The sequence below is a fragment of the Lacerta agilis genome, chromosome 5 (assembly GCF_009819535.1).
Source record: "Lacerta agilis isolate rLacAgi1 chromosome 5, rLacAgi1.pri, whole genome shotgun sequence".
NCBI lineage: Eukaryota > Metazoa > Chordata > Lepidosauria > Squamata > Lacertidae > Lacerta > Lacerta agilis.
Window position 1 is genome coordinate 37537465 of NC_046316.1, and position 13851 is coordinate 37551315.

The window sequence follows — 13851 nt, forward strand, 5'->3', positions numbered from 1 at the left end:
CAGAACGGGTCGGTGACCTTCTGCCGGTTAATCTTCTCTTGCTAAGAGCTGTATTGTGTGCTAAGGAATTCCTAAAGGATCTTCATCTTTGATTGCTTTGCTACCGGACCTTATTTGTCTGTACCGAGAGTGTTCAGAAAGTTATTTTCCAACTTTCTCATTCTGTTTGAAGAGGTCTGCAAAATTCTGGGTTGCTCTAATGCCCTTACCAAGGAAAATTGGTCTGACATGGGAATTTCATTACCTGTTTTCTGCCGTTGAACAAGTCTATCCCACAGCATTTGTGCAACAGTTTGTACAGTCTGATATGCTAAGTTGCTTTCGTATCCGCTCAATGAGTAGCTACGTGAATAATATACAGAGATTTCAATTCCTCTTGGGAAAGAGACCAGTGCGCCAGGAACCCCTAGAAACAAAAGGCAAAGAGGGAGGTAATTTCACAGTAGGTGGAGAAAAAAGAGCTTCTACCCAGGCTCAAAGCCAGGATCTCTCCCTAGTGGCTTGTTTGATTTAAAAATGCAGAAAATATAGCAATAAAAAGGAAATCCCCACAAATTGCAGGAAAAGAATGGTGCATAGCATATGTGATTTTAAACAGAAATATAAACACCAAACTATTTGGAATGATGAGCTTGACTTATACATATAAAGTGGCTTTGTGGTGCAGGCCTTTTATTCAGATAAAATAAAAGTGTCTAAAGCTAGTACTTGAAGTGTATCTAAATGTCAGGGATCTTGCCATGCTCTGTAATCGCAGTGGTAACACAAGAAGAGTCAACATCATGTCCTAAAGGTCCCTTGTGAAGGATGTTACATCCTTTAGTGATACTTTACATGCCATAGAGGAAGTATTAAGGTTACTGAAAGGCCTCCAAAATGAACCCCTACTTCAAAGGAGGTGAAACTTTCTGAGCCTGAGGGCCACATTCTCTAGTTGGCAACCTTCCAAGGGCCACATCCCAGTAGTGAGCCAAGCCAGATGCAGAAGCAGGTACAGCAATGAATGTGGCTCTCACTTTTGTATAGGAGGTTACATTTCAGCATCACAAAAGTCAGAGGATCACACACACACACACACACACACCATGCATCTCTCCATTTTCCATTCAGGCAGGCAAGGAGTATTGTCACAGTTCCATACCCATGAACAGCCCCGAGGGAAAATAGGACAACCTGTTTTTTTCTTGCGAGAAGACAGCAGCCCAAGTGGCCGTCACAATGTCGCATGATTTCGCATGCACTTTTTTCTGGCATGGGGCCCCAAAACACACATTTTGAGGCACCATGCAAGATTTCAGCCCCCCCAAAAGGGGCCCCCCACTCATACTCTACACTATCAACGGGATGAGATGTCTACATTGGTGAATGCTATACTCATGGACCACATCACAGAGCTGGTGACATTGGCATATAAGAACATCAGAAATGTCCTGCTAGCGCTACATCATGCTACAGGCCCAGCACCCTGTTCTCAAAGCATACCCTCCAACATTTCAGGAGGGCAAAGCAATACACTCCATACACTCTATCCTGCCCACCCAATCTCTGCGCTTCTTCTCCCACCCACCTGCCCGATCCCTGTGCTCTTTCTCCCACCCATCTGCCTGATCTCCTCATTCTTTTGCCTGTGTGCCAGCTTGATACCCACTCTTTCACTCATCCGCTACGCGAGGGCCGAGGCCAGGGTGCCTTCAAAGAAAGCTGGGCTGTCCTGCTTAAAACGGGGCAATTGGCAAGTTTGCTCAAAGTGGCCAACTAGTTGCCTATGGGAAGCCCACAAGCAGAACTTGAGCACAAACACACTCTTCCCACTTGAGATTTCCAACAAGTGGTATTCTGAAGCATCCTGCAGCAGCCTGGCTCTGACTGTTATTCTTATGGCTTCCTCACTAAGAACCAGCACAATCTGGAGGTACTGTAGGTGTGTCATTATAAAAAAGTAAGAAGAGTCCTGCTGAACCAGACCAAGGGCCCCTATTTTTCCAGCATTCTTTTTCCCACAGTGACTGAGCAAAGCGGGCAATAAGGCAACTGGAAAACAGCATCCTTGTATTGATTTGATTTGAAGGCTATCCATCCCACTCTGCAGCTGAAAAGTTTCCCAGATGAGCTTACAGGTTAATAAAGCACAAGGAAGCACCAGTCCTCAGGCCTACAATCTAAAAGACACAGCACAAAGGGGATGGGGGGAGAGGAGGGAAGCAAGCAAGCTAGTTTATAAAGCTACATAATGACCACTTGTGGGGAAAACAGTTCAGGGAGAGAAAGAGCCAAAAGGAGCTTGTTTCCCAGCAGGCGTCCTTCACATCTCTCCTCTGCTGCAGCTTGATGGACTATCTGCTGTGAGTAGAGAGAGCCAAAGGCAGTGGTCTCTCAGCAGAGCTGATGGAGTTGCCCTGGTGCCTTCTGCTGCAGTCTGATGGGCTGTGACAATTGAGTAAGAGGAAGAGCGAAGGACAGCTGGTCAGTGATGGAGCGGCCCTGTTTTCCTATTTAGAGGCATGTCGTGTCTCATCCTGGAGGTAGTATATTGGCCTCATGACTGATAGCCATTGATAGCTTTATCAAGACATGCTTCTCAGTACCATTTGCTGGGAACGTGTGCTCAGGTCCTGCTTTCAGGTTTCCCACATGCATTTGGCTGAGATTGTGAGAACAGGATGTTGGACTAGATGGGCCATTGGCCTGATGCAGCAGGTTTTTCTTTTGTACTTTAATCCCCTTTTAAAACCATCTGAGTTGGTAGGCACGGCCACATTTAGTGCTGGCACATTCCATAGCTTAACTAGACAGCGTGAGAAGAAGTGTTTATTTTTGTCCCACATCTCCCAGCATTCAGCTGCGTTAAATTCCAGGTTCTAGCATTATGAAAAGAGAAGCATCTTTCTATCCACACCACGTGCAATTCAATGGATCTGCATAATGTCCTTTACTTTTTTAAAAAAACAAAACACTAAATAATGTAACCTTTCCTCATGGTTGCCCCTTTAAAAAAATAGTTGTATATGAACCAGAGTGTGTGAATCAGCTACTGGCTTACACCAGACATCAGTGAGTTAAAATTTAAAGGGGGATATAGGTCAGTTGGTGCTCCCTTGGAATGGTGGTTTTTATGTGGGGAGTAGCGATTAAAGGGAAGATTTGGACAATTTCAGACTCAATGAGAATGAATGGTTAGACAAGTTTATACCTACACTAAGTGCCCTTAGGATGAAGGACAGTATACAAATATGAAGAGGAGGAGGAGGAGGAGGAGGAGGAGGAGGAAGATTCCACCTAAAAAACTACAAGAAAGAAGATTCCACCTAAACATTAGGAAAAACTTCCTGACAGTGAGAGCTGTTCAGCAGTGGAATTTGCTACCAAGGAGTGTGGTGGAGTCTCCTTCTTTGGAGGTCTTTAAGCAGAGGCTTGACAGCCATCTGTCAGGAATGCTTTAATGGTGTTTCCTGCTTGGCAGGGGGTTGGACTGGATGGCCCTTGTGGTCTCTTCCAACTCTATGATTCTATGAGGAGGAGGAAGAGGAAGAAGAAGAAGAAGAAGAAGAAGAAGAAGAAGAAGAAGAAGAAGAAGAAGAAGAAGAAACAACTATGTTTCAGTCAGTGATATGGAAGAACAATATTCCAGATGCCAGGAACTAAGCATGAGACTTTCTGCATGCAAAGAAGGTATGGTCATAAATTCTAACATTTGCAAATGTTTCATGGGCCCATGAGCTGAAGTCAAAAACTCAGGTTTGGCCAGGATCTCCATCCCTCATGATGTCATTAAGTGCAAAATTGTGTCAGGAATCCATGTTCGTTTTCTCCGCAGGGAGTGTAGTCAAGGTTTGTCTCCTAATGCTACCACCACCGGCAGTAACCAGTAAAGAGGCTAAACAAAATAGAAAATTCTTTCCAGTAGGACCTTAGAGACCAACTGAGTTTGTTCTTGGTATGAGCTTTCGTGTGCATGCACACTTCTTCAGATACACTGAAACAGAAGTCACCAGATCCTTAAATATAGTGAGGGAGTGGGGAGGGGTATTACTCAGAGGGTGGTGGGAATGGGTGATCAGTAAAGAGGCTGTTCTCATTCTCTCGCCCTTTAGAAAGATGCAAGTGGCTTGTGTTGATCTCATGTTCTGCAAGAAACAATTCTCCCATGATGTAAGTAAATATGCACTATCTGTGGTTTGTTTTATAGCTGTGCTTCAGTTGTAATTTGAGAATATAATATATCAGAACAATAGAAACCAGGAACACTGCCTTGTAAGTGTGTGCACCTTGCTTTTATGCATAAGTTTGTCACATTTCATTGGAATCTTGGCTGCAGGAGAGGGTGAGCACATTATCGGTGGACTGTAGCAAGCATATACTTGCTGGAAAGGGAACCTTTAGAAAGCTTATGTTCCACAGTAAAGTAATCTCACGGACATCTGTGACCCTTTCTCTCCAAAACATGTCCAATGAAATCACCCCATACCGGGTTGTTAATTATCCTATAAAGCCAACATAATTGCACTTTTAATTTTTAATTGTAAAATGCACCCCAGTCTGTCACACTCTCAGCCTTGCAAGCCTAAGGTCCAAGCTGTGCAAAGCCAGGGTAAGCAACAATTATTTTAGAAATATATTCTTCTTTTTGCATGTGTCAGAACACTGCGTCTTCTGCAGTGAAATGGAACGTCGCATTTAGGATTGAGGCCTCTGAAGGAGTTCTCTGGGGCGGATTTGCCGTGATATAGCTCTTCTCTAGAAGGAACTATGGTGCTGGTATAGATTTTCACTCCTGCTCTGCAGCCTGAGGGAAAGAATTCCATCAGCATCAATATGTTACAAAAAATCCCTGTGTACAGCCCATTTATTCTGACTGTGTGCAGAGACTCGGATTTGGACCAGAAGTAATAACGTATGACAAGATGCTCATTCATCAAGAATACAGGGCGTGCTATATTTTATCAGATCTTGGCTGCCTGCTTTTTGCAAAATAGTGTATTATAATGTATTCTCTTCCTAAAAAATGTGGAAATCTCAGGCAGCAATTTTTTCTGGCCCAATGTCTTTCACAAGTGATGGCACTTAGGCTGTTCATACAAAACTCAATAGGACTCCTTAGAATGCAATGTGCTTTGCTAAGTTGTCATATCACTGAAGCCTCTGGTGACATGATGTCACCGGGTGAACAACTAAGGCCGCAATCTTATGCATACTCCCTATGGCCTCAGGATGTAACCTTGCAACTCACTGGAGAGTACTTTTGAATAAATACATTTATGCTCATGCTGTACCTGTTTGCACAAAATGTATATTCTTTTATATTATTTATTTCATTAAATGTACACACTGCTTTATTGTTAAAAGCCTCAACGCGGTTTACAGAAAAGGATGAAATAATGAAATTATCACTGAGAAGGTTAACAACAATAATTTAAAGCATCCAAAAGTTAAAATGACAGTAGACTAAAAACAAATTAAAACTCACATCAACTGATGCTGTGTCGACACACATAAAGCATGCATATATACCATAGTGAGAACTTGCACTTCAAGGTAGAAACGAGTAGAAACTAACAATGCATCTTAGAGTGTTCAGGGACACAAAGACTACATGCTTATCCAGTACACTGGAAAGCTGAATTGTCCCCTCCGCATGACTCACTCTGGGACAATCTGCTAAAATGGAGAGTACAAAAAACCTAAATGATGCAATCAGTTCTAAACTATTTACAAGCTTACTGAATATTTGATTGCATTATTTACATTATATATGAATGGAATGTTTCTTGTGGGGTGGAGGTATATGGGGAGCATTTGTTAGATGTATTTTTGGAAACTGAAAAAATAAAGAGGGGGGGAGTTACAAACCAGTAACATTTGGATGAAATAACATGCAAATTGGACCCACTGAATTGCCCTCACTACTCTTCCATTTGTGTAGGTGTCTGTAGATCAAAAGCCCTTCTGCCAGTGCACTAATTGGATCCCATCCACTGATTTCACTAAACTGAAATGTGCATAATTATTTTATGGCTCATAACCAACACATGTTTCTTGTATCTATTAAAAGAAATACAGAATTGGAATCTGAATCCTGCAAATTCTCTCCTAATCTCTAACCAAGCCCTTTTGCCATGGCTTCTCTGGAGGAGCGCCAGCCATCATCTACAGCTTTCTTTTTGTCCAGTGGGAGCAATTGGCACAGTGGGGCAGTTGCTGCGTGCCCACTGCCACCTTCTTAAAGCTGCACTTCCTCCTCCTCCTCCTCAGCCATGATGTGACTTTTGCTTTTTTCCTACCCACTGCTGCCAGGGTCATCCTATCATCCTGTCTTTCCCTGCTGTGCATTTGATATCATTCAAAAAGCCTTGTGAATCTTCTATAATAGCGAGAAATAAATGTGGCAGGTGGTACCTTGAGACTAACTTTTTAGAACACCCCCCTTTTTTTACATTAAAATGGCATAAGCTACTGTAGGCGATAGTGTACTTTATCAGTAGGTTGTCACCAATGAACAGCTTGTGCCATTTTTGTTTTAAACTGCACCTAAAAAATTAGTCTCAAGGTACCGTCAGACACATTCCTTTTCCCACCATTTGTGCTGATAGTGGACTTTACAGAATGGAGGACAAAGAGAGGAGCTTCTTTGCTCATCGCCTGTTGCAAAAGTTCTCCATCTCTCAAGGCAGTCTGCTCCACCTTGTACCGTTTAAACACCCTCCGCCCTAATGGTTAGCCACAATCTGCTTCTCTGCAATTTCCATGTGCTGGTTCTAATTCTTCCCTCTGGAGCAACAAAGTACAATCTTCTACTCTGCATGACAGCCCTTCAGATCCTTGAAGACAGCTATCTCCTATCCCCTTAATCTTCTCTTCTGCAGGCTAATAATGCATAAACCAATTTCCCGTGCATTGAGAAATGCTTTTGGAATGGCAAGGTAAAATGTTGATAGAAATTACAGCTGCAATCCTATGCAGAGCTGGAGTGGTGCAGGTCCGAAGACCCATTACTACTTCTGCAATGGGGTCCCAGTTATCAGGGTCCTAAGAGCAACCCAATCAGCATGAAAAGGGAGGTTGTTAGTAACTGAGAAGTCTTCTCACCCTGTCTGCTGATTGGAGCCAGTCAGGGGAAGGAAAGAGAGTCAGCCACTGAGGCTCCTAAGGTTCCTCTGGAGAAGGTGCATGGGAAGAACACTGAGGCATTCTTCTTTATGCTCCAAAGCTAAGCATTTAGGAACACTAGAAAAATGAGTTGCTTCTGTGATGTGGGGGTGTAGTTGTGACTATATGATAGTCCCTTTATGAGACTTCTGGATTTCCCCCTACACTACTGCCCACATACCTGGAGTAAATCACACTGGTCTCAATGGACATCTTTCTAGTTAAGGTGCACAGTACTGTGCTGTAAATATTAGTGGTGATGACCAAAGCTGATCAGTTGAAGCCAATTCAGATCTGCAGAAGAAAGCCATAATCCAGCACACTGAACTCAACTGGACTGTGTTGAGTGTTGTGGCAGGAGAGATACCAATTTATAGCCCAGTATACCTGAAAGAGCGTCTCCACCCCCATTGTTCAGCCTGGACACTGAGGTCCTCCTGCGAGGGCCTTCCGGCAGTTCCCTCGCTGAGAGAAGTGAAGCTACAGGGAAACAGGCAGAGGGCCTTCTTGGTAGTGTCACCCACTTTGTAGAACACCCTCCCATCAGATGTCAAGGAAATAAACAACTACAGTGGTACCTCGGGTTAAGAACTTAATTCGTTCTGGAGGTCTGTTCTTAACCTGAAACTGTTCTTAACCTGAGGTACCACTTTAGCTAATGGGGCCTCCTGCTGATGCCACCGCGCCGCCACCACACGATTTCTGTTCTCATCCTGAAGCAAAGTTCTTAACCCAAGGTACTATTTCTGGGTTAGCGGAGTCTGTAACCTGAAGCGTCTGTAACCTGAAGCGTCTGTAACCTGAGGCACCACTGTATCTGACTTTTAGAAGCCATCTGAAGGCAGCCCTGTTTAGGGAAGTTTTTAATGTTCGATATTTTATCACTTTTTTATTCTGTTGGGAGTTACCCAGAGTGGGTGGGGTGGGGTATAAATAAATTATTATTATTATTATTATTATTATTATTATTATTATTATTATTATTATTTATTTACCTTTCCCCTAGCTCTATGTGCCTAAAGCTACACACACACACACACCCATTTTATACAGATTACAGCAGTTTCCATCTCAGTCACCATTTTAGTTGTTGAAGTCAGATCCTCCTAATGAGCCTACTTTTGTTCTTCCACTTTAGGAGACGAATATTCATGTGGTTCCTTTCTCCCCCCCCCCTCCCCCGCAAGTACCTCTCCTTGGCTAGGGATGTTTAATTTGTGCTTCTCAGGTAATTATGGCTCTGGCATGCTTTCCGTGGCATCAGGTGGCTATTTTGTGCTCAGCTCACTGAATGACATCTCGCAAATGCCTGGCAGCCTTTTTGATCAGCTCCGACTAGCCACATCTCCTGCAGTAAAGGACCCCTAATCCTGAAGGAAGTTGGCTTTGCTTCCTTTTTGCTGTTCTTTATATAATGTAGGGGATAGACTGAGAAGTCTGTGTTCAAGCCAAGGAAAGAAATACGCTGCTGATACTGTTGCAAAGGGAACATTTAGGATATGCTGTGGATCTAGAACACAAAATAGTTTTTCAGTAATTAAACCACGATAAACATAGCACCTTCAACTATCTCCCACTTCCTGAAAGCCCAGTTGATTATCTCAGGGAAGAGCAGAGGTGCTGGCTGCAAATACAAAATCCTGGTGAAGCATCTTTTCCCAGCGAGGATGTGACTGGGGCTTTTAGTTCCAGAATCCCTACCTTTGTGTGCTATTTCTTATGAGCCCAGAAAGTATCGCCAAGGGAAAGGAAACCTGCTACCACCTCCTCATTCTACCCATGGCTCACCTGTGAGTCTTGGGCAAAGAGAAGGCAATGGTCATGGAAGTAACAGGATGAAGATGAGCATGGGCCATGTGGACACTGCTTGGAGGTTGTAGGCAGGGTCTTGCTCACCTCCAGATGTATGCAGCATCCCTATCTGGACCCAGACGTTGTTCAGTTTCCTCAGTTCTCCATGTATAGCTATTGCTGATAATGGCTAGACATCGCAAAGCATGAGCACCCATTGACTCACCACAAAATCCACACACACAATTTATACAGATAATATATTTTTAAAAGAAAAAACAACAATGGGCACCTGAAATTGAACTACATTAGGGTGCAGGTGGCAAATGAACTTTAAAATTTCTTTAAATGGACATTTTGTGAAACCCAGCATTACTAATTGTGTGGTCATGGTGCTCAGTTATAAAGCTGAACAAGAGTTCTTTTTGTTGCTAGGATTTAATTAAAATGGAATCGTTCTTTTCCCCCCCATTCTCTAGTTCTGGTTGGAGGCCTGCAGTGCCTCTTTTTCCCTCTTTCTTTCTTTCTAATTTCATTTAGTCCGTTATTGCCTCCTTGCATTGTTTTAAAAGTGAATGGCCTCTCCTAGAAGGGTGCAAGCACTTCACATAATTGATTCCTAAAGCTCAAAGTATCAGCAAGTATGAATCAACTTTGCCTTTTATTAGCAAACTGTGTTTCACCTGCGATCAAGGGCTTGCTCCCGAAATGCCCTCGCAGACTTTGCTCTTCTTTCACAGCAATCTTTCCCCTGTAAAATGGGTAATCACAAACGACAACGCAAAACAGATGTATATAATTAATAACGGCAGAGGCAGCAACTGTGCCGATTACCGTACAGACTGTATCACGGCCAAGAGCTATAGCTTATCTACAGTGGCAGTCTGCAGAAATTAACTCATCTATTCCAGGAGCAGTAATAGATTTTTAAAAGCAATGCTAGAAGTAAAATAAGCCCTGCTACATTGTTCGAGGATGTTTAGCTTTTAAACACACAAGATAATGATTCTTTTTAATAGCTTAATGCTTTATCTGGTCCTGTTCCAGGTCTTCCAATATGCTATGCATTATGTACATTAGAGACAATGAATTTGAAATGAACTGATAGGCCAAAACCCCTGAGAGGACAGCATATGAACTTCTTTTTTAGACTGGTGCAACAATTGCATATCCCTGTTCCAGTAAACTACGGCATGCACACTTGTTAAATCTTCAAACTCCCAAATAAATGGGAATGGTTATGGTTTCTGCACATTATGACTGATTTGGCTCTCTTTTTAAAAATATATTCCCCCCCTCCAAGGATTTAGGAGTGGGCAGTAGCAGGAATGCTGGTGTACTCTCTGCCCCACCATAAGCACCAGTACTGAAATATAGACATTGAAATTAATCTATGTGCACTTGTTACTGGTTTCGCCTATACTGTAATCAGCACTTCAAAAATGACTCCTTTAAATCTTTAGTTTATATGCCATTCTTCCTTTTGCTGATTTTTTTAAAAAAAGAATCCTCATTATCTTTTCCCCTCTACCCATAAGTCACAAATTAACTATTGTGTATTTATGCTACTTATGCCCCATGCTATCATTTGGCCTCTTAGTTTAAACGGCATGATTTGAAAGTATTGGATGATGTGCTTGGGAGGCGGTGCTCTCTTGAGAAGCAAGGGGAGAAGCAAGACAAAGCAAGGTCAGTGCAGTGCAGATGCATTAGTGGAACCAACTGGGTGCTCCCGCTAGAGCATTTGCACCATGCTGACCTCACCAATGCCTCATCTTTCCCCCCTCCCCTTCCCAATAAGCAGCAGTGATGTGGCTGACCAGAGGTCCAGTGAGCATGGTTTGGCAAAAGACAGAGAGACAGATTTTCCAGTGCTGGAAGTATAAGGGATATTCAATCTGCATCTTAAGGGTTAAATCAGTTAGTGTTAAAGTGAACTAGCCAAGAGGTGAAATGGAAAGAGGTGTTGTTTTGCAACCAAGGAGAATGGCATGGTCTTCAGTGAGGTAGCACGCACTGAGTGGCTGTGTAGTTCTGAGGGAGTTTTCCTCTGCATCTTTCATTGAATATCTCCCTTCCATGTACAAGGCCTGACTTAAGAAAGACAACATCTATCAGTTCCTTACTCCTCAAATTGTTGACTGTTTTTATTCAATCTTGCCCTATCAGATTTGTTTGGCTCTCTCCATTTCTGTTTTTCTCTTTCTTTTCTTTTCTTTTTTTTCTTTTGGCAAACGATTAAAACATTTCCATTCTGGCAACCATTTATATTTCTGGCCAGAAGATTTACTTTATTTTATTTTTTAATGTGGTAGACCCTCCTTTTAGAATGTTCTTGTCTGCTAAGCCTTTTGCTCTTTTAGCATGCTCCTTGGTGGGATTGTTCTGTTCTCAGTTGCTTTAAGCCACCCTGATTGATGCAAATACATGGAATATACATATTTAAATGAAGAAATAAACAAAGCAGTCTGCTTCAGGCAGCACCAAGAAGTGAGGGTGTGGGAGAGAAATTGGGTGTCTCCATTGTGTGCACTGAAGCATGTGGGTATTTGGGCTATGTTTCAGACAGCAACATTTGTTCAGCTGGCACTGCACTTCTGGGTTTTTAAAATCCCCATGCCAAACATGGAACATCAATAACAGGTAATGCACTAACCATTTCTATTCAGGAAGGATAGTCCTGTATCTATTTAGTGCCAGTTTGTGTTTCTATTTTGCCCCACCACCAGATTTGTTTTATTTCATTTCCTGTTTAGTCTTTGCATATCGAGCTCCAATGTTCAGGTTCCAAATGTTTAACCCAGTTGGAAACACTGCTCACCAATCCCAGGGAGAGCTGAGGCAGATAATGAGGGAGCTTGGTTGACCTCTCCTAAGAATTGGCATAGGCAAGTGGTGTTTGTGCAGATAATTCCATCCAATTTCCTTTCTTCCGTGATGGGAAATTGAATCGCCACCGTGCTGCTAAATGAGCTTCCTGTGCTCTTTGCCTCTGAAATTCTGTATCACCTGTCCAGTTTTTTTTAACTTGACCATCCTATTCTGGCTCCAGAGATCTCCAGAATAATAAGGCAAGTTGTGTACATTTAGATGCAGTTTCTTTTCCAAATTTGAGTCAGAGTGCACATTTTAAGTTGACCAGGGAGTGACTTTCCTGGACATTTCTTTTCGTACAGACGAAGAAAAGAAACACTGCACTGAAGCCTTAAAATGGAGAGGTGCCACATTTAACTTCAAGCATGCTGTCCTAACAAAGCTGTCCTCTCTGTCTGAATTACATTTCATCTCCTGTATAACAAGCCCCTTTAGTCTTTCCTTTGCTGAAATTATGGGGAAGGGCTGGGCACCTGATCAGGCTGAAGAAATGCCCTACCACCACCTCACACATTAGTCTTACGTATTCTACTGTGCATCCACAGAGCTCTGCACAAGCAGGCGTCCACACATATTTCAAATGAAGAGACATCATTTTCTGTGTATCGGGATGCCTCTTCATTTGAAATATGTGTGGGCGCCTGCTTCTGCAGAGCTCTGTGGATGCACATAGCACATGGGTTCCTTCTTACAAGCCAACAAGAAAATATATACAGACATAGTCCTTGTGTCCACAGTAAACTTTTATCTATGAAATCTAAACACATAGATATAAAGGTGAGCCTCACATCCAGAATAATAATGTGGTGTAGGCCTTTGGAAGTTCCAATTTCAATACAACAGTGAAGCATGGTTATCAGTAAGTGTGTCCAAACGAAGGTGCCCAACCTTCATACCAACCCTTATTCTATTGGGGGGTCCTTTTGATTCCTTTTTGGGGATGCGGGTGGTGCTGTGGTGTAAACCACTGTGCCTTGAGCTTGCCGATCGGAAGATTGGCAGTTCAAATCCCTGCGATGGGGTGAGCGCCTGTTGTTCGGTCCCAGCTCCTGCCAACCTAGCAGTTCGAAAGCACGTCAAAGTGCAAGTAGATAAATAGGTACCGCTCCGGCGGGAAGGTAAACGGCGTTTCCGTGCGTTGCTCTGGTTTGCCAGAAGCAGCTTAGTCATGCTGGCCACATGACCTGGAAGCTGTCTGTGGACAAACACCAGCTCCCTCAGCCAGTAAAGCAAGATGAGCACCACAACCCCAGAGTTGTTCGTGACTGGACTTAACTGTCAGGGGTCTTTTACCTTTATCTTTGATTCCTTTCACTACTGGATATCCATGTGAATTAATTCCCCATAGCACCAGGCTCTCTTTTGCGACTGAGCCAGTGTGGCATAATGGTTAGAGTGTCAGACTAGGCCCTGGGAGACAAGGTTTCAAATCCCCACTCAGCCATGAAGCACCCTGGACGGCCTTGAATCACTCACAGCCTCTCAACCTAACCTACCTCACAGGGTTGTTGTTGGGATCAAACAAGGACAGGAGAGCCACACATGCCACATTGAGCTCCTTGGAGAAAAAAGGTAGAATATGAAGACAATAAATAAATAAGTTTTAAGAATGTGATTCCAATGGGAAGGGGGAGATCTTTCTAAATATTCCAAAGCTGTGGTATACTGAATTAACTACTGATCCATCTAGTTTAGAACTCGTACTGGCTCTGCAAGGTCTCAGGCTGAGCTCATTCCCACCACCCCTTTTTTAAAACTGGAGATACCGTGGTTGGAATCTCAAACCACCTGCTTGGCAGGCATGTGCTCTACCCTTGATCTATCAATCTCCAATTTTGCTTTGCAGTAGTAGTGATGCCCTACACAAAGTACCTTCCTAGGCAAGGTAGCCTTGTGATTGAGCTAGAGACAAACTGTCGTGTGAAATAGATCCATAACGCCTGCCATACTTTCTAATGAACTTGCAGACTCTAAGCCTCATTAAAATGGAGCAGATAGCAGTCGATTTACTGTCGATATACGTAACAGCTGCTACAGAATCTT